Source organism: Paralichthys olivaceus, chromosome 16 (assembly GCF_024713975.1).
Source record: "Paralichthys olivaceus isolate ysfri-2021 chromosome 16, ASM2471397v2, whole genome shotgun sequence".
NCBI classification, from domain to species: domain Eukaryota; kingdom Metazoa; phylum Chordata; class Actinopteri; order Pleuronectiformes; family Paralichthyidae; genus Paralichthys; species Paralichthys olivaceus.
The window spans coordinates 23694231-23717801 of record NC_091108.1 but is presented as its reverse complement, the minus strand read 5'-3'; the positions used below and the strand labels follow the sequence as shown (position 1 = coordinate 23717801).

Here is a 23571-nt window from a genome sequence, read left to right as displayed (position 1 = left end):
CCCTGGTGCGCTTCAGGGAGCGGGGATTACGCTCACCTCTCCCGAGCATCCTCCTCTCCAATGTCCGCTCGCTGTGCAATAAGATGGACGAACTGCGCCTCCTCATCCGGACAAATAGAGACTTTTCCCTTACTTCTGTCTTGTGTTTCACGGAATCGTGGCTGACTGAAGCCACACCGGACTCCGCCGCACAGATGACCGGCTTCCAGCTGTTGCGCGCGGACCGCGACCCGATCCTCTCACACAAGGCAAAAGGCGGAGGGTTTGTTTTTATATAAACCAGGGCTGGTGCAGCGACGTGAAAGTCATTTTACAGTCCTGTTCTCCGGACCTGGAAACTTTTTTCATTACCTGCCGACCGTTCTACTCTCCCCGTGAGTTCACCTCTTTCACCCTGGCCGGCGTGTACATCCCCCCGCAAGCTGACGTACGCGAAGCACAACGACAACTCGCCGAGCAGGTACTGGGGGTGGAGAGGAGGAGAGAGAACACTTATTCCCCTGTTATTGTCCTCGGGGACTTTAATAAGGGGAACTTATCTCAGGAACTCCCGAAATATAAACAGTTGATCAAATGCCCGACCAGGGGGGAGAACACTCTTGATCACTGCTACAGCACCATCACCAAGGCGTATCATGCAGTTACCCGCGCTGCTCTGGGCCTGTCCGACCACGCTCTTATTCACCTGATCCCAGCTTACAGGCAGAAACTCAAACTTTCTAAACCTGCTGTGCTGAGATCCAAGAACTGGAGCAACAGAGAAGCTGTGGAGGAGCTGCGTGACTGTCTGGATAACACTGACTGGGACATTTTTAGAACTGCTTCCAACAGCCTCGATGAATACACAGATGCAGTGACGTCATACATCAGCTTCTGTGAAGACAGATGTTTCCCAACACGCACCAGGGTGAGCTATAACAACGACAAGCCCTGGTTCACTGCAAAACTCAAACAGCTTCGTTTGGAGGAGGCGGCCTTCAAGAGTGGGGACATGGATAGTTTCAGACTGGCAAAATACTCGTTTGGCAAGGAGATTAAGGAGGCCAAACGACAGTACTCAAAGAAGCTGGAACAACAGTTTGCAGCCAACGACTCCTCGTCAGTCTGGAAGGGGCTGCGAGTGATCACCGGCTGCAAAACCAAATCCCCCCACTCTGTGGAAGACCTGAAACTTGCAAACGAACTGAATGACTTTTACTGTAGATTTGAAAGACAATGGACCAGTTCTAACCCAGACTCCCAGCCCCCCCACATAGCTATTACACCTCTTCACCCCAGCCTGGACAAAGACTCAACCCCCCTCCCCCCCATCACACCTCTCTCTATTCAGGAGAGGGATGTAAACAAGCTTCTGAAGAAGTTGAACCCCCGCAAGGCACCTGGACCCGACGCTGTCTCCCCCTCCACACTGAGGCACTGTGCAGACCAGCTTTCGCCAGTGTTCACGGACATCTTTAACACCTCACTGGCTGAATGTGCTGTACCCGCCTGTCTCAAAACATCCACCATCATCCCCGTTCCCAAGAAGCAGAGGATCACAGGCCTTAATGACTACAGACCTGTCGCCCTGACCTCTGTAGTAATGAAGACCTTTGAGCGCCTCGTGCTGACCCACCTCAAGACAATAACCAACCACCTCCTCGACCCACTGCAGTTTGCCTACAGAGCCAACAGGTCCGTAGACGACGCAGTCAACATGGGACTCCACTTCATCCTCCAGCACCTCGACTCCCCCAGCACCTACGCCAGGATCCTGTTTGTGGACTTCAGCTCCACATTCAACACCATCGCCCCAGCTCTTCTCCGTGACAAGCTGACACAGCTGAGCGTGCCTGAGCCCACCTGTAGGTGGATCTCTAACTTCCTGACTGACAGGAAGCAGCGCGTGAGGCTGGGCAAGCTTGTCTCTGAGTCCTGGACCATCAGCACTGGAGCCCCACAAGGTTGTGTGCTCTCCCCTCTACTGTTCTCCCTCTACACCAACAACTGCACCTCCAGCCATCCCTCTGTCAAACTCCTGAAGTTTGCAGACGACACGACCCTCATCGGATTAATCACCAATGGGGACGAAGCCGCCTACAGAGAGGAAGTTAACAGCCTGGCTTCCTGGTGCAGCCAGAACCACCTGGAGCTGAACGCTTTGAAAACTGTAGAGATGGTGGCAGACTTCAGGAGGAGCCCAGCCCAAACTGCCCCCCTCAGCCTGTGCAACTCCCCAGTTAAAACAGTGGAGTACTTCAGATTCCTGGGGACCATCATTGCACAGGACTTGAGGTGGGCGGAGAACATCACCTCCATCACCAAGAAGGCCCAGCAGAGGATGTTCTTCCTGCGGCAACTGAGGAAATTCAACATGCCGCAGAAAGTGATGGTTGAATTCTACACAGCCATCATTGAGTCCATCCTCACCTCATCAATCACCGTCTGGTTCGCTGCCTCCACTGCCAAGGACAAGGGCAGACTGCAGCGGATCATAAGGTCAGCTGAGAAGGTCATCGGCTGTGACCTGCCGGCCCTCCTAGACCTGTTCCACTCCAGGACCAGTAGGAGAGTAGGCAAGATCATTGCTGATCCTTCACATCCCGGTCACCACCTGTTCCAGAGACTTCCCTCCGGAAAAAGGTTCCGGGCCATCAGGACTAAAACCTCTTGCCATCTGAACAGTTTTTTCCCCGTGGCAGTGGGGCTCACAAACAAGCCCCCTGCATCACACTGACTCTGCACCGCACTGACTCTACCCCACCACACCCCACCCCCTGCACATAATTTATAATTTATTACTTATATACTACTGGCACTATCACCAATCTCTGCACCTTCGCACAGCACGTGCCCATAACCCTGTTAATCTGTTAATGTATATATGTATATTCTTTATTTTATTTTATTTTATTTTATTCTATTTTATTTTATTCAATTTCTTACATATTGTTGTTTTTTATATTGTTGTTTTATGTACATAAGTAGTGCACAACGACACCAAGGCAATTTCCTGTATGTGCAAACATACTTGGCAAATAAAAGAATTCTGATTCTGATTCTGATTCTGACTTCGCTGAGCGGGCTTTGCTTGCTCTCAGTGATGGGGGTACTAGTCAGCCAGCTGATGTAGATGAGCAAAGTGCTCTCGCTGGGGCATGTGGTCTGACTAGTGTTTGGAGGTAGACAGGTGCAGTTCCATTGACGGCCTTGAAGGCCAGCACCATCATCTTGAATCGGATGCTGGCCCCAACAGGAAGCCAGTGGAGGTCACGGAGGAGGGGGGTCACATGGGACAATTTGGGAAGATTGTAAACGAGGCGCGCTGCAGCGTTCTGGATACGCTGCAACGGTTTAGCTGCAGAGGCTGGGAGTCCAGCCAAGAGGGAGTTGCAGTAGTCCAGGCGGGAGATGACCAGCGCTTGGACCAGGAGTTGCGTTGCGTCTTTTGTGAAGAAAGACCGGATCCTGCGGATATTGTAGAGGGCAGACCTGCAGGATCGGGCCACAGCAGTGATGTTGGGGGGCGCAGGACAGTCCATCGTCTAGGATTACGCCCAGGTTCCTTGCCGTCGACGAAGATGGTACCGTGACATCCTCGACAGTGACTTACAGGTCCATATGAGGGCAGTATTTCCCCGCGATGAAGAGCAGTTCAGTTTTCTAAGGTTGAGTTTGAGGTGATGCGTAGCTGTCCAAGCGGAGATGTCTGCCAGACATTCCAAGATGCACGTCACAACGTGGGTGCTGGAGGAGGATGTGGGAAGAGAGAGGAACAGTTGGGTGTCGTCAGCATAACAGTGGTAAGAGAATCCATGCGATGTGATTGCAGAGCCTAGCGATCTAGTGTATAGTGAAAACAGAAGTGGTCCTAATACTGAGCTTTGAGGGACACCAGTTTCCAGAAGGCAGGGATTGGACAAGGAGCCATTCCATGTGACCTGAAAGGTGCGATTTGTCAGGTATGATGTGAACCAGGTCAGAGCAGAGTCAGCAATGCCAAGTTCAGCCAGAGTGGAGAGGAGGATTTGGTAGTTGACTGAGTCAAACACAAAGGATAAGTCAAGGAGAATGAGGACTGACGAGTCGGACGAGGCTCTGGCGGCACCGAGAAACTCAGTCACTGTGAGGCGGGCCGTCTTAGTGGAGTGACCAGTCCTGAAGCCTGACTGATTAGGGTAAAGGAAGTCATTTTCTGAAAGATAGGAGGACAGTTGGTCTTAGACTGCACGTTCCAGTGTTTTAGAGAGGAATGAAAGAAGAGATACAGGTCTGTAGTTTCAGATGTCAGCTGAGTCTAGGGTGGGTTTCTTTAGGAGTGGCTTTACCATGGCTGTCTTGAAAGGAGCTGGAATAATGCCTGAAGTGAGGGAGGAGTTAATCGGAGTGGTGAGGAATGGCAGGATGTCATGAGAGATGTCTTGGATAAGGGAGGAGGGAATCGGGTCAAGGGAACAGGTGGTGGCACGGTTAGACGTCACTAGCGTGAGAACATCTTCAGAGGAGAGAGGGCTGAAGCAGGTAAGGCCATCAGATCGTGCCGGTAGGTAGGTGAGAGGATATAGAGCATCTAAAGAGGACAAGAGAAGGATAGCAGAGTGGAGGAGGCTTCCTCAGTAGACATTAGTGAAAATTTGTCTGTAGATGGTAGTGAGGAAAGAACAGTAGAGGAGAGAGCAGAGGGAGAGAGGGATTTCAGATTGCAGCGGGTGGTGACCGTGTGAGGCCTGGGGGCGAGGGAGGTGGTGAATTTTAAGGGGAGAGAGAAAGTGACAGCGTGTTGGTCAGACACAGTGAGTGGTGCCGAGGTACTACAGGATCTTGTGAAGACAAGATCGAGTTGGTTCCCAGCCCGGTGGGTCGGTGGAGAGGGGAAGAGGGTGAGGTCAAATGTGGAGAAGAAGTCAATGAATTCAGAGGAGCGCAGGACAACGAGCGGTGTGCCATCGTCAGGGGAGCAGCTCAGGAGGGCATCCATCTCATCAAAGAAGTCACGGAAAGGACCAGGAGGGCGATAGATCACCACAATGTTGAGTTTGAAAGGAAGTGTGACAGAGACAGCCTGGAATTCAAAAGCAGATCTGGGAAGGTGGTCCAGGGGAAGGACCTGGCAGGACCACATGGGGGAGAGGAGGAGACCAGATTTATCCTTCTCGACCTGTTTGTCTCGGGGAGTGTGAAAAGGAGTAGGCAGATTAGAGGGCAGCTGGAGTGGCAGTGTTTTCTGGAGTGATCCAGGTCTCGGTAAGGGCCAGGAAGTGAAGAGTCTGCAGGGAAGCATAGTAACATAATTGACAGATATGTATGTCACGTTGTCTTAGGGAAAGTCTTTGCATTTTATATAGAATAACATTGATATCTGTGCTTTTCTGTTCCTACTGCATATACAGTATAAAGTAGAGTGAGCTTAACTTAGCAACACCGCGAAAAAACTTTACTGTAAGGTTATAAAGTTAATGTTATTTCCGTGGGACATGAATTCAATTCAATTCAATTCAATTTTATTTATATAGCGCCAATTCATAATTTACATTATCTCAAGGCACTTTACATTTAAAGGTCAAGGCCTTAAAACAATATTAACGTAGAGAAACCCAACAGTTCCCACAATGAGCAAGCACAGGCGACTGTGGAGTGGAAAAACTCCCTCATTAACAGGGAGAAACCTCTGGCAGAACCAGGCTCAATGTGGGCGGTCATCTGCCTCGACCGGTTGGGGTGAGGAAAGAAAAGGAAGGGGGAGGAAAGGAGAGATGGGTGGAAAGCGGGGGAGCCAAGAGAGAAATGAGGTGGAGAGAGAGAGACCGGGAACAATTGGGCACCATCAGTATCAAGGCTGACTATAACAATAACAATGTAGTGATCTACAACAGGATTATATATATTAATGAATTACTGAGTTATTGTAATTAATGATAACAATGGTGATGGTAGTCGTTTTTGTCCTGCAGCCAGAGTTATCTGAAACGAGAGAGAGAGAAGAGCCAGAGGGACTATGGGAGGACAAAGTGACACTTTGACATGATGACATGTTAAAATAAATAAATAAATAAATAAACAGGTGTGGGGGGGCAGAGAGACAGAGAGAAAGAGGGAAGTGATGAAGTGCTCAGTGCATGATGGGAGTTCCCCCAGCTGTCTGCTGTGGTGCTGTCTAATAATGTTGCCTAAGGGGAGCATATATAAGGTGAAGAGTATTGGTCCAAGGACAGAACCTTGTATGGATATGCATGGAGGAGTCATTGTTAACGTTAACAAAGATAAGTGCTGAAGAGGAACCTGGGGTTGTTCCTATTTTCTTCTATTAGTAATGAATATTAAGAGGTTCGAGCATTTCTAAGTGCTTTTTTGTAATTTATAAGGCTATTCTTCCAGGCTAGGTGGAAGTCTTGGCGATTGGTGGAACGCCACTTACTTTCTAGCTTCCGCGATGTCTGTTTTAGAACACGCGTTTGGGAATTATACCATGGAGCTAATCTCCTCTGACTTACTTTCTTCTTTTTTAATGGGGCGACAGCTTCAAGTGCTGTTTTTAGTGAGGCTGCAGTACTATTTACAAAGTTATCAACTAGTGTGGGAGTAAGGTCTTGATAATCTTCTTGTATAGTACTGACACATGGCTGAGAGGGAAGGGAAGAGGGGAGCAGTTCTTTAAATTTGTGAACAGTTTTGTCGGATAGACATCGACTATAATAGAATTTCCGTCCAGAATTGACGTAATTAACAATTCTGAATTCAAATGTAAGTAAAAAATGGTCAGACAGAAGAGGGTTCTGTTGGAATAGTTATATTTTCTATGTCAATGCCATATGTCAGGGCAAGATCAAGAGTGTGATTCAGGCAGTGGGTCGGTTGATTCACATGTTGAGTGAAACCAATCGAGTCTATTATTGATTTAAATGCTGAACTAAGGCTGTCATTGGCAACATCTACATGAATATTGAAATCACCTGCTATAATGATCTGATCTGTTTTAAGAACTGTTTTAAGATAATTGCATTTATCACTGCAGAAATCTTTTGTGATTTACCTCTAAACCTCTGATCAAATTATTATTATTATTGGGATCAGATGTTTTTTCCCTTCCCATAACCCCTTTTGGTCCAAAGTTCCAAAACCTTCAATACTAATTGTTTTTGTTCTCCTTTGCCTAATAGAACATGGAGATCAGAATTTGATACCTTTCCAGTGAATCAATCTAAGCTACTGAGACAACACAGTGATTGAACACACAAGAAAAGTGTTACTTACAGAGGTGAGGGAAGAGTTCAGAATCTTCCATTGATATGCATGTATCAAATCCTCTAGTTACATCTACGCCTTGTGATGTTAAAATTAGCATATTACTCAATGAACACATCAAATCTCTACCAATAAAATCTATCAGCCAGCGTGGTGACAACAAAAATTAATGTTTAAAATTTCCTTAACCTCATTTTAACAAAACAATGGTACAGTGTATCTCTCTATATACTGTCCCCAGCTCCAACGCTACTCAATCACACTATGTGTATTGGTTCTCAGGACAATCCCTGATCTAATGTCCAATTTTGCCACATTTGAAACAAGCGTCAGTTCTTCCACGTCCCCTTCCTCTCCGTCCATGACCTTTCTTGTGCCCGCAGACTTGGTTTTGATATGCTGCCAGCTGTCCTTTTTCTTTGTCTTGCTGTTCAAGAGTTTTCCTGCATGATCAGCATGACCCCATGCTGGATTCACCATTCACCGCTCCTGTGCAGAGACAGATCTTGCCACTTTCGAATACTGAGTCCCCATCTCAGTCATCAGCAGTCTCTGCTGTTCAGTGCTGGTTCCAGTTGCACTGCATACCGCTCCCCCACTTAACACTTGTGGGAGAGATGAAATGGTAGGTTCTTTCATATTGGTGAATGACCATGGTCTGGAGATCAGCTGAGTGTTTCCATCTCCTGCAGCCACCTCCACTATCGGTGCTTGCAGGGTTGCATTCAAATCATAAATTGCCTCCTTCCCAGTTCGCCGTGGAGTATGTGAGTGGTGCATGATGGAGGCCTATCCACCTCCTCTGCTGCAACAAGGTCGAGGTCTGGATGGAGGTTAGGGACAGCTGGAGCTGCCGCCTGCGCCCTCTGCACCGGTAGCAGCTGAGTGTCCTGCTGGTCATCACACTGCACCGCTGCTGGCTGTAGTTGTCCTCTCGGTGGAGCTGAGTCCAGATCAGGGTCTAGTCGGACACACTGAGACTTGGAGATTAGTTCAATCCCTACCTTCAATCCCTATTATTATATCTTGTATATATCCATACTCCTTAACTCTGTGACCTCCTCTCAGATCACCAACCTGCTTATTCTAATACCATACTCATTAGTTCCCAATTAACTATGTGACCTTCTCTAAGATCACCAACAGGCTTATTCTATATTAACTCTGTGGTCTACAAGACCACCCATGATCTCCAAGAACACCCGAAGCTTCCTTGATTCTACATTGGTTCCAAACCTTGCCATGCAGACACGTCTGTCACTCACCCTGTGAGAGAACCGTTTCCCTTCTGAATTTGTCTTCCCAGAAAGACAGTGTCTTTGTGCTAATTGGTCCGCTGGATCACAGCAGTGAGAGCAGTCTTTGGTTCTCAGGCATCAGGCCCTCACGTCTCTACCTTCTTTTGTCAGGGAGGTTGAGGTCAGAGTCCCAGACTCCCTGCGCAGTTTTACCTTTCAGCCCTGAGATCCAGAGTGTCTTCTCACAAGAGTGATCCTGCCGACAACACCAAAATTGTGGTGGCAATTTCTGTGAAACAAGCACAAAGTCAAACACTTCTTTCTGAAAGTTTAATTCAGCATCTGCAGATGGACTCATCAGTACACATCACCTGAATGGCATGCACAAATGAGAAAAGAACATAGGAGAATCAGTGTTCCTATAACTCGCAGCCCCCTCCCACTAAGCATGCAAAGGTATTTATTACCCTCCTGTAGTTTCTCTCAGTGGAGGAGATATCCTGTCCATTTGTTTACATGATCTGTGGATGACCCCCCTGTGAGACCCCAGGTGTGAGATCCCAATCAGAGATACCAAGAGATACCAAGAGATACCATAAAGTTGTGGTTTCTCGAGGCCATAAAACTCAAGTCTCTTAAGCCACCATCATAAACCTTAAGGTTACCCTTTTAGATTAACAATTTGGTCAACTCTTTGGTCAGTCATTCACATACATGTCTGCTCATGCAATTAAACATACTGCACGCTTTCACCAATGCTACTGTCTTCATGACATTTTCGTAGAAGCTAACTCCTGGCTGAATCTCAGTGTATGTGACACTATATTGGTTGACAATTTCAGTCAATGGTTGTTTATCTGTCAACAATAACTCAAAAGCTCCAGAGCCCAATAGATTAAACGTCGGGTCTGACCATAGCTTCTTCATTGTAGAGAACAGTTTGGCTATATAGCTCCAAACACCAGCGCTGGATAGGTGAGCGCAAATAACTCTCAAATGCTGGGTCTCATTTTCTGTACAGTTCCACCTGCTCATGTACCACCAAGACCTGATGTGGGTTAATTGATGTGAGGCTGTGGCACACGGCACCATCGGACAACCACTGTCATGTACTCCATCATTTTAAAGCTTGTCGAGCAGACAGAGATCTGTTTCTGAGGAGAAACCAAGCACAGAATGATCTCTTCTGCTTTTATGCACTGATGAGGACCTTAAAATGTCCGTACGGATCTGAATCATCCCACTTCATAAATTTATCCAAACACCCCTTGTTTGTCTCACCAAGGTTTCTCATTTTTTTAAACGAAAGGTGGTTGGATAAATTACAAAATATCTGGTTGGATATACAACATGTGATTGGATAAATGAGAAACCTGGTCGGAGCAACAATGTCCGGTTGGATAAACGAGAGGTGGTCAGATAAATGACAAAATATCTGGTTGGATATACAACATGTGATTGGATAAATGAGAAACCTGACCGGAGCAACGACGTCCGGTCGAATAAACGAGAGGTGGTCGGATAAATGAAAAAACATCTGGTTGGATATTGTGGTGGCAATTTCTGTGTCTCTTAAGCCACCATCATAAACCTTAAGGTTACCCTTTTTAGATTAACAATTTGGTCAACCATTGTCCCCTCATGCAATTAAATGTAATTTCCATTACAGGTTAAAACACATAGGAGAATGTAACAAACTTCAGGAGCTTGAAGTACCATTGTAATCTTTTTTTTTTTATTTTAACTGAATTTTGGAGAAGAAGATTGTCCTCAACTAGATGCATTGGATAATCCATAGTAGAAAACAGGAGAGCTGACAGAGAGCTGTTTCTTGCAGCATTCAATTCCATTGCAATCTTCTCCTGAGCCCCCTGTGCCTCGACAGCAACGGCAGCTGCCATCTCTTCCAGAGCCTCCTGTGTCTGGACAGCAGCGACAGTGTCAGCTGCCATCTCTTCCAGAGCCTCCTGTGTCTGGACAGGGAGAAGGAACTCTGTCTCCTGGAGCCCCATAAATCACCTTTCCTTTGCTACATGAACACAATCAGACACATTAGAAGACAGATACAAACGGAGATTCAGAGGTAGGTGTGTGTGTGTGTGTGTGTGTGTGTTTGCATTAATGTGTGTGATACTTACAATAATCCAACAGGAGCCAGCTTCACCTCCAGGTGTTTGGTCAGCTTCACTGCTGGCACATTGTTGAACTGGAGACAAGAACAGACACAAAATAAGAGATAAGACAACCTGCATCCTCTGTGTCATCTGTCCCCTTGGTGTCAGAGAGTTAAAACCACAACCTGTTAGTTATAATAGTTTTCATCCAGGATTGTATCAGTGCCTCATCCATAAGCAAGTCATACACTATACTGAGCCTTTATAATCAGTATCAAAGTCCCCGTCTCTTCTCTACCCACTTAAATACTTCTTATTCATCCAGTAATGAAATGTAACAGAATACTTTATATTAACAAAAGTAAAAGTAAAGTCACATTATTAAAACCTACTCTACTATAAGAAAAATAGGTCATTAAAATATTTGCATAAATACATTTGGTCAGAAGTATAAATGCATGTATATCTGCATGTATATCTGTATGTATGTATATGTATATATATAGTATTTTTATAAACGCGATTTTAATTTTATTTTGGTAAATCATTTGTTTTATTATATTTCTAATATCTATTTGGTATATATCATAATGCATATCAACAATGAACTGGTGTCTTTCTTGTTTTGCACAAGTTAAATCTGGGTATATAGATGTGTCATGATGTCAAGAATTATAGTTAGAGAACGGTTTTAGAAGTGTGGTCATAGACACAGCTGGATGAGGTTTGTGTGACACAGAGTCTCAAACCTACAAAGCAAAGACACATACTCTCTTTTAAAGGTTGGGCTCAACGACTGCACAGTCAGGAGTTTCGAGCTCAGCAACAGCGTTTAGTGTCTGTTCCGTCTTCGAAAGCTTGACATACGGCATGTCATCATCCTGCTAGCTCTCACATTTTCTCTTTCTGTGGAAAAACAGAAAAAACACAGAAAGCATGAATTACCAATGTTTAAAAGTGTGAGGAAAGAAAAGAACATGAAAGCATCTCAATCAAAGAAATATAAATTCATGACAGACAAGGTGACTGTGAACTAGTCAGGCAGACTTACTGTGAGTGGCGGTTGGTCACGGGAAAAGGAAGTCTGTCTCCTGGAGCCCCGTAAACCCCCTTTCCTTTGCTACATAAACACAATCAGACACATAAGAAGACAAATAGAAACAGTAGCTCAGAGGTGTGTTTGTGTGTGTTTGCATTAATGTGTGCGATACTTACAATAATCCAACAGGAGCCAGCCTCACCTCCAGGTGTTTGGTCAGCTTCCCTGATGGCACATTGTTGAACTGGAGACAAGAACAGACACAAAATAAGAGATAAGACAACCTGCATCCTCTGTCATCTGTCCCCTTGGTGTCAGAGAGTTAAAACCACCACCACACACATTTATACCTAACCCAGCCTTGTATAATCTCTGTCCTGATCTTAATATTGTCCTCCTGAACATGATGAACCAAAGATGAATAATATCTGTAACCTGTAGTTGCTCTGTGGTGTTTCCCAGAACTCTAAAGCACAGCACTATCACTGACACCAGATTCTTTAATCAACCACAGAAGAAATCAATCATGCACAGTTTTTACAATTTAATGAAAGAATAATTTCTGCGTGCCAAACGGGAGGTTTCTACCAATGTAAACGTTTCTTTCCTCGGTCAGGTTCACTACTCTGAGTACTCATGAATTACCCCATCCTCCATTAATAAGTATCTTTCTTGATACAGGTATTGATAAAGTTCCTCTGAATCGCTCTCTAACCTATAGTTAGTACCTTACCTGTGTCTGGATGTGAGGCCCTGCCTGGCTGAACACGGGGCCTGACTGCAGGACACTTGCTGGTGATTTATGGCAGCAGCCAGTTCACCATTGGGTTTCAGGAGGATGCTGCTCCAAGCTGAGAGGTGATGCTATTAGGGGGGGGGTCCTCATCAGAACCAGTCCAGTTGAACAAGTCATGCCATTCCTGAGCAGTGACATCTTGAGGAAGTGGATGGTTATTTGTGCCCTCTGACAATTTGTTGACCACTGCCCAGACCATGTCCAACAACTCCTTGTCATCCATCTCCTCCAAAGTAAGGTCACTTTCTGCCCTCAGGTCCATACAATTCTGGTGTGTAGCCATCCATTTCATTGTTGTTCTTCTGTGACATTGATGAAAAACTGGGTTTGAGACACTGCAACAAGCTTACATGCTGATAAATACAAATGAATGATCCAATATTATCATGTATTATGAAATAAAACTAAACAAGTGTAACCCTTCTGAGAGGAAAAGAGAATAGTACTGAAAAATAGTAACTAGGTTCAATAACCAGTGAAATCAGAAGTTCTAAGATCGACTATGGAGCCCAGGATTGATCAAACGATGACGCAGGAGTATACGCTTCCCTATTTTATTACAGGATGGGAAGGATGAATAAAAACATCAATCACACAAATTATCACAACTCTTACCCGGGTAAGTATAGAAAATAAAAAATAAAATAAAGTTTTGCAGCTGCGTTTTTTCTAAAGTTCAGTTCACCTGTTTTCAGTCACTGTTCAGTCAACACCGTGAAGGTGGAAAATCAGTCCCACCGCACTGTTGCGTGGATGGTGTGTGTGTGTGTGTGTATGTAAAGTGTAAAAGGATTCAGGTTCCACGGCGTAGTATCTCTAAGTATCCTCCGGGGTCTGGCTCGCCATCAAACTTTGACTGGCTCCAACATCCAGGTAGGTCAAACTCTCAATGGGTCCATCAAAAAACCTGACCTACGATAAGTTGGATCAGAGCATTCATCTTAATTTTCTCAAATCTCAAAAAATGAATTATAGTACATTAATCATGTTAAATCTACATAAACTCTTTATCAATAGAGAATAGGCCTGGGCCGATAATCAATAAATCAATTAATCGCACGATAAATTAAAATGAACTCGATAATTTTTCCGGCCTCGATTTATTGCCATGTGCATGCGCGTTTGTTTTCCTCTTCTCTCGCCTCCAAGCAGGCTGGATGACAAGAGGGTTCACTCTGAGCTCGGTCTCAGCACCTGGGGGCGTTTGTTCCATAGCGGAATGAACAGAGTGAACCCTCTTGTCAGTCATCCAGTCTCTTTGTCTCTGTGGGGGGAGGCAGGGACGCTAGCATTGGCTCCACACCAAGCGGCAACATCCCGGGCTGAGCGCTGAGGCCAATGCTGAAGTGCAAAAAACTGCAGTTCACTGGGTGGCCACTTGAGGCTGGCTCCAAGAGGGAGTCAATGGGAATTGACTCCCATGTTAAAACGCCAGACTTTAGAGCAGAATTAAACCTGTTTACAGCCTGGTTCAAAATACGGTTTTAGACTCAATCAGTAAGTTCTTCCTTCGTAACAACTCTGGGGGGGGAGGGGGGGCTAATTCCCGTCACCGAACGCGACCGGGTCTGGGGAGGAGTTTTCATTCACATGTGAATATTATCGTTTGTTGTTCGGCTGATTGTCCTGACGGAGAAGTGTCTGTGGTGTGTAAAGTACTGCCTTTTATTTACGTGTCAGTAGTGATGAGCAGGTATCATTGTCTCTGTACCTGGCTGGTTAGCTTAGCTCCGCTAACCTCCAGGCAACATACCAGCAGTAATGGCAATGCTAACGGGAGTGACGGGGGTTATTAAACCGACATGAAGCGGTTCACACAGTGGAGAGAGGAGCATTAGAGTTTATGGTGATAAATCTTTTAAACTGAAGGCGACTGTGTGTTTAGTGAATGAGCTCCACCAAGTTAGATATTTAACGTTATGTAAAGTTGTTCAGCTCCCCAACCTATTTGGCTTGACTACGTTACTGTGGGTAACTTCAGTAATAATGTTTTATTAGATTATTGGTTCAGAAATAACGTTAGTGCAGCTGCTGCAGTGTGAAACTTGTTGAGCTGGACTTTATTTATGAATGAACAGTTTACCTACCAGGTATAGACCTGTTTTCATAACTTACTAACAATTAAAGCAAATGATTGCACATGATGCATTACATTATAAATGCAATACTTTTAATGTGAAAGAACTCCAGACTGCACATTCATTGTAGTACACTGTTTAATCCCAAACCATATTCAAATACATAGTTGAATATCCACAGAATATAAGGACATAGACTTTGTTTGAAAGTAACACTTATCTCAGCAATAATGCCATACTTTTATGTTTCCTGTCATTTTATTAGGGACGGTCGAACCTGAGGGACACAGCTGTGCTGACCGTGTTCTGTCTCTTATGACAAAAAAGAAAAGACATTTTATCTAAAGTTTATCAAATCAGAAAGTAAAAGATGAACATTGTTGTGATAACAGTGTTCATTTTACCAACCATAATGGATATAGAAATTTACTCAATATTATTAACATGTTGACCAGCCTGAAGCTGCCGATCTCCACCTTGTTGCTGCTGCCACAGTGGATTCAGAGGACATCAGGTGTTGCAGTGCTTCATGTAATGAAATGAAAAAAGTCATGTTAAAGGATATTTTATGCTGAAATCATTGTCATATCTGTAGATATTAAGGAACAGAGGAGAAACACGATTATTTACAGATACTGTACAATACAATAGCCTACAATAATTTTTACACATGTAATATGAGCTGTGTTAAGCAGCCAAGACTGGTACTTATAGTTTATTCTGTGTTCAGCAGGTGGAAGCACCACAGATTTCAGCCAAACTGATGTACTAAAAAAAATAAACATTGTACAAAAATAGTTATTTCTACCACATCTGCTCACCGAATGAGCAAGGTGAGCCCATCAACACGGACGAGCCAGTTCAAAAGTGGTGTCAACAAAAAAAAGCAACACAACAAAGTTGCATGCCCACCTAAAGCACAACCACCCGACCCAGTGTTCCCAGCTGGGGAAAAAAAAGTGCACCTCAAGATGCCGAGCCTTCGTCCCGAAAGTCAACACTCACTGAGGCGTTTGGTCGACAAAGTAAATATAAATGGAGCAAAAATGGTAGTTCGCTGCATCGCAAAAGAAATGCTGCCCTTTAGTACAGTTGAAAAACCAGCATTGAGAGAGATGCTGCAAACGTTTGACAGACAGAACGAATTGCCTGCAAGAAAATACATGTCACAAACGGCCTAAATGTTCAATATTTATTGAAGTGCAATTTTGTTAATCGAGACTTGATAAGCCATTTTATTTATTGTCTTGGTTGTGTGTGGTTTTATATTTGAGTGCTGTTTTTGCTAACAGAGACTGAGAGTCCATTTTATTCTTTGTTTGTTTTATTTATTTAGGATATTTCAACGTTCCTGAAATTACAATTACGATGGTAAAAAATTACTGAAAAATAAAAGTTTATTGTATTTGAAAGGGTGTGCATTATTATGATATATTATCATGTTGACAATAATATCGTTTATCGGCAATAATTCGTGGGACAATATATCGTCCAGCAAAATTTGTTATCGTCCCAGGCCTAATAGAGAATAACAATTTTACTCAATTACTGTTGCAACATGCTATCACAATGTTCAGTAATAAAATAAGCAACACTCAAAATATCAGATTATGTTATTGAACTAATCTTCCTCACTCCAAATCAACAGTATCAAAATATCCTGTGCTCTTTACATCGTAATTAGCACATAAAACAATATCAATCATCTAGAAAGAAAAACATGTAATGTGCACAGCTAATAAAATATGGCTGGATGAGCTTAGAATGCACAAATAAGGTGCTAAACACACACATAATACAGCTCTATGTGCAACAAAGGAGCAAACAAATGTCTCACAATGCACCTTTAAAATGTCGGATCAGGGCTTCAGCATTAATGTGTGGTGTGTCGTAGTGTGTCTCTCTCGCGCCAATCAGCACCGGAGTTAGTGCTCTGATGTTAGCTCCTATGCTAACGGTTTAACTCGTTGCATTAGCTATTAGCCTTTAGCACATCAAGACGGCCGCTCACCGATGCGTTTCTCTTCCCGACAGGTTCCTCCGACTGTGCTCACACAGGTCCTGGTCGTCCCGGGAGATTTCTTCGGCAGCTTTTCCGAGTCTGATCCACTTTTCTTGTTTGATCTTCCTATGGTGAGTGTCTGTTTAATGCGCCTTGCTCTCTCTCTTCCCGGCAACTTCAGAGGAAGTGAACCTGCTCCGATCAGCTCAATGGGCGGGGCTTCTTTTCTGATTGGGTGACAGACCGTCTCCAACCCGTCTCCTTCAAACTAAAACTCTCTATAAATTATTTTATTATGGTTCTATCTCTCCTTTTAGATAAACATCTGTTTTTTATTATTAACCAAAACGTAGTATTAATGAATTGATTTTTCCACCATGAGTTTCACTTGTCGTCATTCAATCAACTAATTTATTGTTTTTAATACAGATTTTTAACCTGGGTCACACAAGAATCTAATACTTTTATTTAGAAGCTGTTTTGTTGTGATATTTTTTCACTGTGATTTTGAGCTAAATGGAGATATGGACACTTCCTATGCTTCTATATACTATATACTATATACTATACATCCACTGTCATGATTACACCTGATTTCTTTGGAACTATGTTCTTTCAGATACAAATAAAAAAATCTATTCTATAGTTATCTTACAGGATCACATAACTGCCTCGTCCATAAGCAACTCATATACTTTACCACACACATTTATACCTAACCCAGCCTTGTATAATCTCTGTCCTGATCTTAATATTGTCCTCCTGAACATGATGAACCAAAGATGAATAATATCTGTAACCTGTAGTTGCTCTGTGGTGTTTCCCAGAACTCTAAAGCACAGCACTATCACTGACACCACTGATTCTTTAAACAACCACAGAAGAAATCAATCATGCACAGTTTTTACAATTTAATGAAAGAAGAATTTCTTCGTGCCAAACGGGAGGTTTCTACCAATGTAAACGTCTCTATACTCAGTCAGGTTCACTACTCTGAGTAATCATGAATTACGACCTCCTCCATTAATAAGTATCTTTCTTGATACAGGTATTGATAAAGTTCCTCTGAATCGCTCTCTAACCTATAGTTAGTACCTAACCTGTGACTGGTTGTGAGGCCCTGTCTGGCTAAACTGGGGGCCTGACTGCAGGACCAGCTCCGTCTCCCATCTAGCCCTAATGTAATCAGTTGAAGCACTCGTACAGTCTCTGAGGTTTTGATATAACACAGATACCACCTTGATTTTTGACCCATTATATACTCGCATTAGTACATCTATCACTCCGTTTAATATTTTTGCGCTCCCTATTTCCCTTATAATATAATCCCTTAGCTGTAGTTATCTAAAAAAATCCTAATTTTTTAATCCATACATTTCTCTAAGGTCCTGAAAAGACATGTTGTTTCCATTCTTTAGTATTGTACACATGGCAGTGATTCCCTTCCTCTCCCAGTTCCTGTATGTCAGGTCACTCAAGTTTGGCTTGAATCTTTCATCATATGCAATCCAGCTCAACAATCTCACTTTCTTTTCCAATCTATGCCTTTTATTGAAATCAGCCCAGATAGTCAGTGTGTGGGAGGTTATTGGATCTATTGAACCTTTTAGTAGTTTTTAGCAATGTAATGTTGCCCAAAAGGGATTGCACTGGTTTGCTAGCCACCCTCATCTCAATCTCTTTCCATTTGGAGTTATAATGCTTGTCACACCACTTGACCAAGTTGTGCTGCCTCATAATAATCCTTTAAATTTGGGAGTGCCATGGGAATCCCCCCCGATTCTTAGCCAGTTGTAGCGTGCTATATTTTATTCTTGGTTTTTTACCACTCCAAATGAACCTCGATATCATTTTGTCCCAGGTTTTAAATCTTTCTAACTGTATCTTGACAGTAAGGGATTGGAAGAAATACAACAGCATCAGGAAAATGTTCATTTTAATAATGTCAATCTTTGAACTGACCTCCAGTGATATGGTTGACCATCTCTCAATATCCTCTTAATTTGTATATGAATCTGATCACAATGAAAACATGGCTGGATTTATCTTCTGAAGATGGCTTATCTGTTTTGTTAGGGTTACCCCAAGATATTTTATGCTTTCTGAGTTCCATTTCCATTTATAAGCATTTGTAATTTCTTGGGAAGGGGTATAATTAAAAGCCAGAATCTGTGTTTTATTCACATTTGTTTTATATAATGAGTGGTCTCCGTATATACTTATATACTTAAATGTGTTAGGTTTGTATCAGGTCTTTCTAAATATATTATTACATTGTCTGCAAACAGACTTATTACATGTTTTGGTTTTTTAATATGTATTCCCTTTATTTCCTCACACTGTCTTATAGCCTGCGCCAGAGGTTCAATGTATAAGTCAAAGAGGAGAGGGGACAGGCAACATCCTTGGTATGTTCCCCTCTGTAGCTTTATGCTTTTTGTTAGACTACCATTAATTTTTATTCTAGCTATAGCATTCTGGTATATTGTATTGATGCATTTAATGGCTTCTTTGTTAAATCCAAAACATTCTAATGTTAAATATACAAATATCCAATTTACGCCATCAAAAGCCTTTTCGCCATCAAGACTCAGCAATATAGCCTTAGTTTCCTTCATTTGTATCGAGTTTACTATTTGCAGGGTCCTTCTTATGTTCGCTAATGTTTGTCGTCCTGTAGTAAATCCAGTTTGGTCCTCATCAATTAATTCTGTCATGAAATTCTGATATCTCCTTGCTATAATGGATGTGTATATGTTGTAATCTACATTGAGCATAGAAATGGGTCTGTAATTGTTACAATATTCTGCGTCTTTACCCTCCTTGGGGATTACAGATATGATTGCTTCATTACATGAGGGTGGCAATCCACCTTCCTTAAGGGCAGTGGCGGTTCTACATTGAGTTACTCCCCGGGCGAGGGGTGTTATATAAAGTAGAGTAATGTGTATAGTCTTTTTCCTTCGGATGCAGTTCACGCCATACATCAACCAGTCCATGTTCCTTCAACGACATGTTTACAAATTTAGATATATGTGTCTTATTTCTTTTTATACTTGTTGTGTCTACCCTATGATCCATTATCATATTAAAATCACCAGCACATATCACTATACCTTCAGATTTTAAGGCCATGACTGGGAATAATGATTTAAAGAATTGTTTAGTACTCTCTGGAGGGGCATATACATTAATTAACGTAACCATCTCTTCCTCTAGTTTCCCCTTCACTATAATATATCGTCCTTCTGTATCCTTGATTTCTTTTAGACATTCAAATTTAGTTGAGTTTTGTATAAGTATTGCCACACCTCTTTTGTTGCTTTGTTTACAAGTACTGTAATAGGTGTTTCTAAAACCAAATTTCTTCAGCTTTTCATGCTCTTCCTGGGAAAGGTGTGTTTCCTGCATGAAGACAACTTGAGCCTTAAGTTTTCTCATTTTCAAAATTATCTTAGTCCTTTTAATTGGATTATTTAAACCATTAACATTTAACGACACTAACGATATGCTGTTCATTTATAGCTTTGGAAAATGGCATTATACTCCATGATATATATATATATATATATATATATATATATATATATTATATACCATGAGAACAAACAATAGCCCAAAGAACATTGAGCAACTCAGCAATAAAAAAAAATCGAACTAAGAATACAACAGTAGGCACTTGCCCCCCACGTTTCCCCCGTGGGTTGAGGGGAAATTCAGATGAAATATGGGGGCCCCTCCTTAGTGAGGTCCATTCTTGTTATCCAGATTCTCTTGAGCATCTGTCTCATTAATTCAATTCAATTCAATTTTTTTTATATAGCGCCAATTCATATTTTACATTATCTCAAGGCACTTTACATTTAAAAGTCAAAACCTTGAAACAATATTAACGTAGAGAAACCCAACAGTTCCCACAATGAGCAAGCACTGTGGGGAGGAAAAACTCCCTCATTAACAGGGAGAAACCTCTGGCAGAACCAGGCTCAATGTGGGGGGTCATCTGCCTCGACCGGTTGGGGTGAGGAAAGAAACGTAAGGGGGGAGGAAAGGAGAGATGGGTGGAAAGCGGGGGAGAGAAGAGAGAGATAACAATAACAATGTAGTGATCTACAACAGGATTATATATATTAATGAATTACTGAGTTATTGTAATTAATGATAACAATGGTGATGGTAGTCGTTGTTGTCCTGCAGTCCCGGTGCCAGAGTTATCTGAAACGAGAGAGAGAGAAGAGCCAGAGGGACTATGGGAGGACAAAGTGACACTTTGACATGATGACATGTTAAAATAAATAAATAAATAAATAAACAGGTGTGGGGGGGCAGAGAGACAGAGAGACAGAGGGAAGTGATGAAGTGCTCAGTGCATAATGGGAGTTCCCCCAGCAGTTTAAACCTATAGCAGCACAACTAAGGGATGGTTCAGGACTCACCTGATCCAGCCCTAACTATAGGCTTTGTCAAAGAGGAAGGTTTTTAGTTTTACTTTAAATGCTGGGACAGTGTCTGCCTCCCGAACCCAGATTGGGAGCTGGTTCCATGGGAGAGGAGCCTGATAGCTAAAAGTTCGACCTCCTGCTCTACTCTTACAGACTCTTGGAACCACTAGAGAGCCTGTGTTTTGGGAATGAAGTGATCATTATAGCTCACACATACAGCGTCTGATCAGTCCTAACAGTGAAGACTGAAGACCTATATACAATCTCTTAGACTATTTGTCTTCAGTGTCTAACATGTGTTATCTTTCACTTACTTATTCATTTAGATGCACTTACATACTTTATTTGTCCATTCCTCTGTATTTCTGTAGTTTATGTTTTGCTTGTGTTGCGGTGTCCTCTTTGTTTCCTACCTGTTGCCAAGGCCATGGGCCGGTGTCCCAGTGTATCCTCATTCTGGCCATGGGTGTCTAGAAACGGATTCCTCTCTCTTTTAAAACTTTCTTAATTCCCGCGTACTCCTTTCTTTTCTGAATTATTTCCGTGGCATAGTCACATTATTGGAAATAGTATTAGTTAGGTGATAAGTTGCAACATCATGTCCCAATTGGAGATTAGCCGTGCTGCACTGCTGCTGTGCCTGTGGAACAAAGAAGAAATGAACAATTAAGCCACAGTATCACTAATTCCAGCTCTGTCCAACAATCCATATATAATAGCTCCAAAGACTCCTGGAAGAGAAATTGTCCTACCCTGAAGAGCAGTCATCCACAGGAGGAAAACACAAAAGGTGGCCACCTCACAGCCCCAGTGGTGTGACTACTCTTGGAGATTCTCCCATCACAGTGTCCTCTCCATGCAGTCTCTCTGAATCTTCATCTGACGTGGCTGGCTGGAGGGGTGCGTTGACCAGTTCACATGTGAGAACAAAGCCTTTGCAGGGACTGGAGAATATGCTCTGCCTTTTGGGTGAGGATAAATCCATATTTAGGCAAAAAAAATGGATGCGACTAAAGAGGAGATGGAGAGCCCGTCATCAGCAGCGATCACTTAAATAACTTTGACTGTTGTGCTGTGCTCCACGAGGAGTCAAAATAATGTTATTATTCATGACTTTGCCTCACACAGAGCACCAAAAATGTTGTGGTTATGTACTTTCCCTTGCGCGGGGTACGATTATGTACTTTCCTTCATGCGGGGCACCATTAAATGGTGTGCTTTTGGGCATTCAATAAATGTGGCTATCAGAGAAATATTAAATATTAATATTAAAAATATTAATATTAAACTGATAAAGGATAAATCGGGGCACCACCCTTCAAAGGAAGGGAAAAGATAGCCAATTTAAGAAATAAGTCTTACTGACTACAAATTTGGAACTCTGATTAATAATTAAATAAATAACTATAACCAAAATTACCACATCAATAGCTAGCAAAGTTGAAGGATATGGAGTTCTTGACAGTGTAGAGGTTGGCAAAATTCACACTTACGCAACATTAATGAAGATGGAGTTGTGAGACCATGTGGCTGAGATCACATGTATGTGTTAAGTTTGTGGAAATGAGTGTGTGAGGTGTTGGTGCCAGGTTAAAGAAAGTAGTTAGATGCATGCAAAGAAACTGATCAGTATAACAGAACTAACATTAACTTTCAAATAACATATTACCAAATATCACAACAACACAATTCAAACTTATAAACATCACATGAAATAGAAATAGGACTAAACAGTCCTTTGCTTAGCCTAGCGTAATAATAGAGCCCAGTTGTGTTACCCGTCCATGAAAAAGAGGGAAAGGTCCTTTTTGGATGTGCTGTTTGAAGTCGAGTGAAGTGGTCTTGTTGGTTGGTGGCTCCTGTTGTGCATCTGCTGGTCAGACCTTGTGTCGTGGCCAATTGTGCTGAAGTTCTTAGGCAGGCTCTCGCGTCACTGCCTTTGGAATGTTTTAGCAGTCTGCTCCAGGCAGGCCTGCTGGAAGTTGAGGAGCTTGTGTAGGGAGGAAGTCTCCCTGGCTGGGAGAGCAGGGCCAGAACCTACTCCACCAGGAGCGGTCAGCAGGGGAAGAGGCAGAACAGAGAAGAGAGCTAGGAAACTCGGCTTATATTGGCCTTGTGACCTCATGGGTCATGGGGCACACAGTGACCAATAGTGGTTGAGAGTTGTCTTCAGGAGCAGTTTTACCACCTATATGTGAAGATGAAGCACCCTGGGAGACTGAGTTCTGGAAGCTCTCCTTTGTCTCCAGAGCAAAGGAGACATGCGGTCAGGCTTTTGACTACACATGTAGGCCCAACTATGGTTCACAGATACCAGGTCCCAACATGACATTATGGCTTCATTGAATGAAAATGTATTTAACCTATCTCGATGTGCTTCTTCAGGTTGGACGGGGAGTTTTTGAATGCCAATATTTCAGTCACTCTCTGTAGGCATAACAGGCACTTAATCCGGTAGGAAGAATCTTTCACTCCAACTTACGAAAATATTTCTTGAAAATACGGCCGGTGTAACGTTATCTTCATCACCACCACGGAGTTCACCAAGTTCGCCACTTTAGTCGAGATGCTCGTCATCTGCTACCGGAGCATTAACGTTAGCAGCAGAGCCGGCAGCAAGTGCTTCCATGATGGCATCAAT

At 43.0% G+C, this 23571-nt stretch overlaps 1 long non-coding RNA gene across 1 annotated transcript; it reads right to left on the bottom strand.

Annotated features, from left to right (window-relative positions):
* Positions 1 to 11629: 11629 nt before the first annotated feature.
* LOC138405023 (uncharacterized) lies at positions 11630 to 12565 on the bottom strand. The gene is made up of 3 exons (XR_011238674.1): positions 12346 to 12565; positions 11789 to 11856; positions 11630 to 11693 (listed from the first exon to the last, which is right to left on the bottom strand). It is a non-coding gene; the product is annotated as an uncharacterized lncRNA (long non-coding RNA).
* Between the last annotated feature and the right edge of the window lie 11006 nt (positions 12566 to 23571).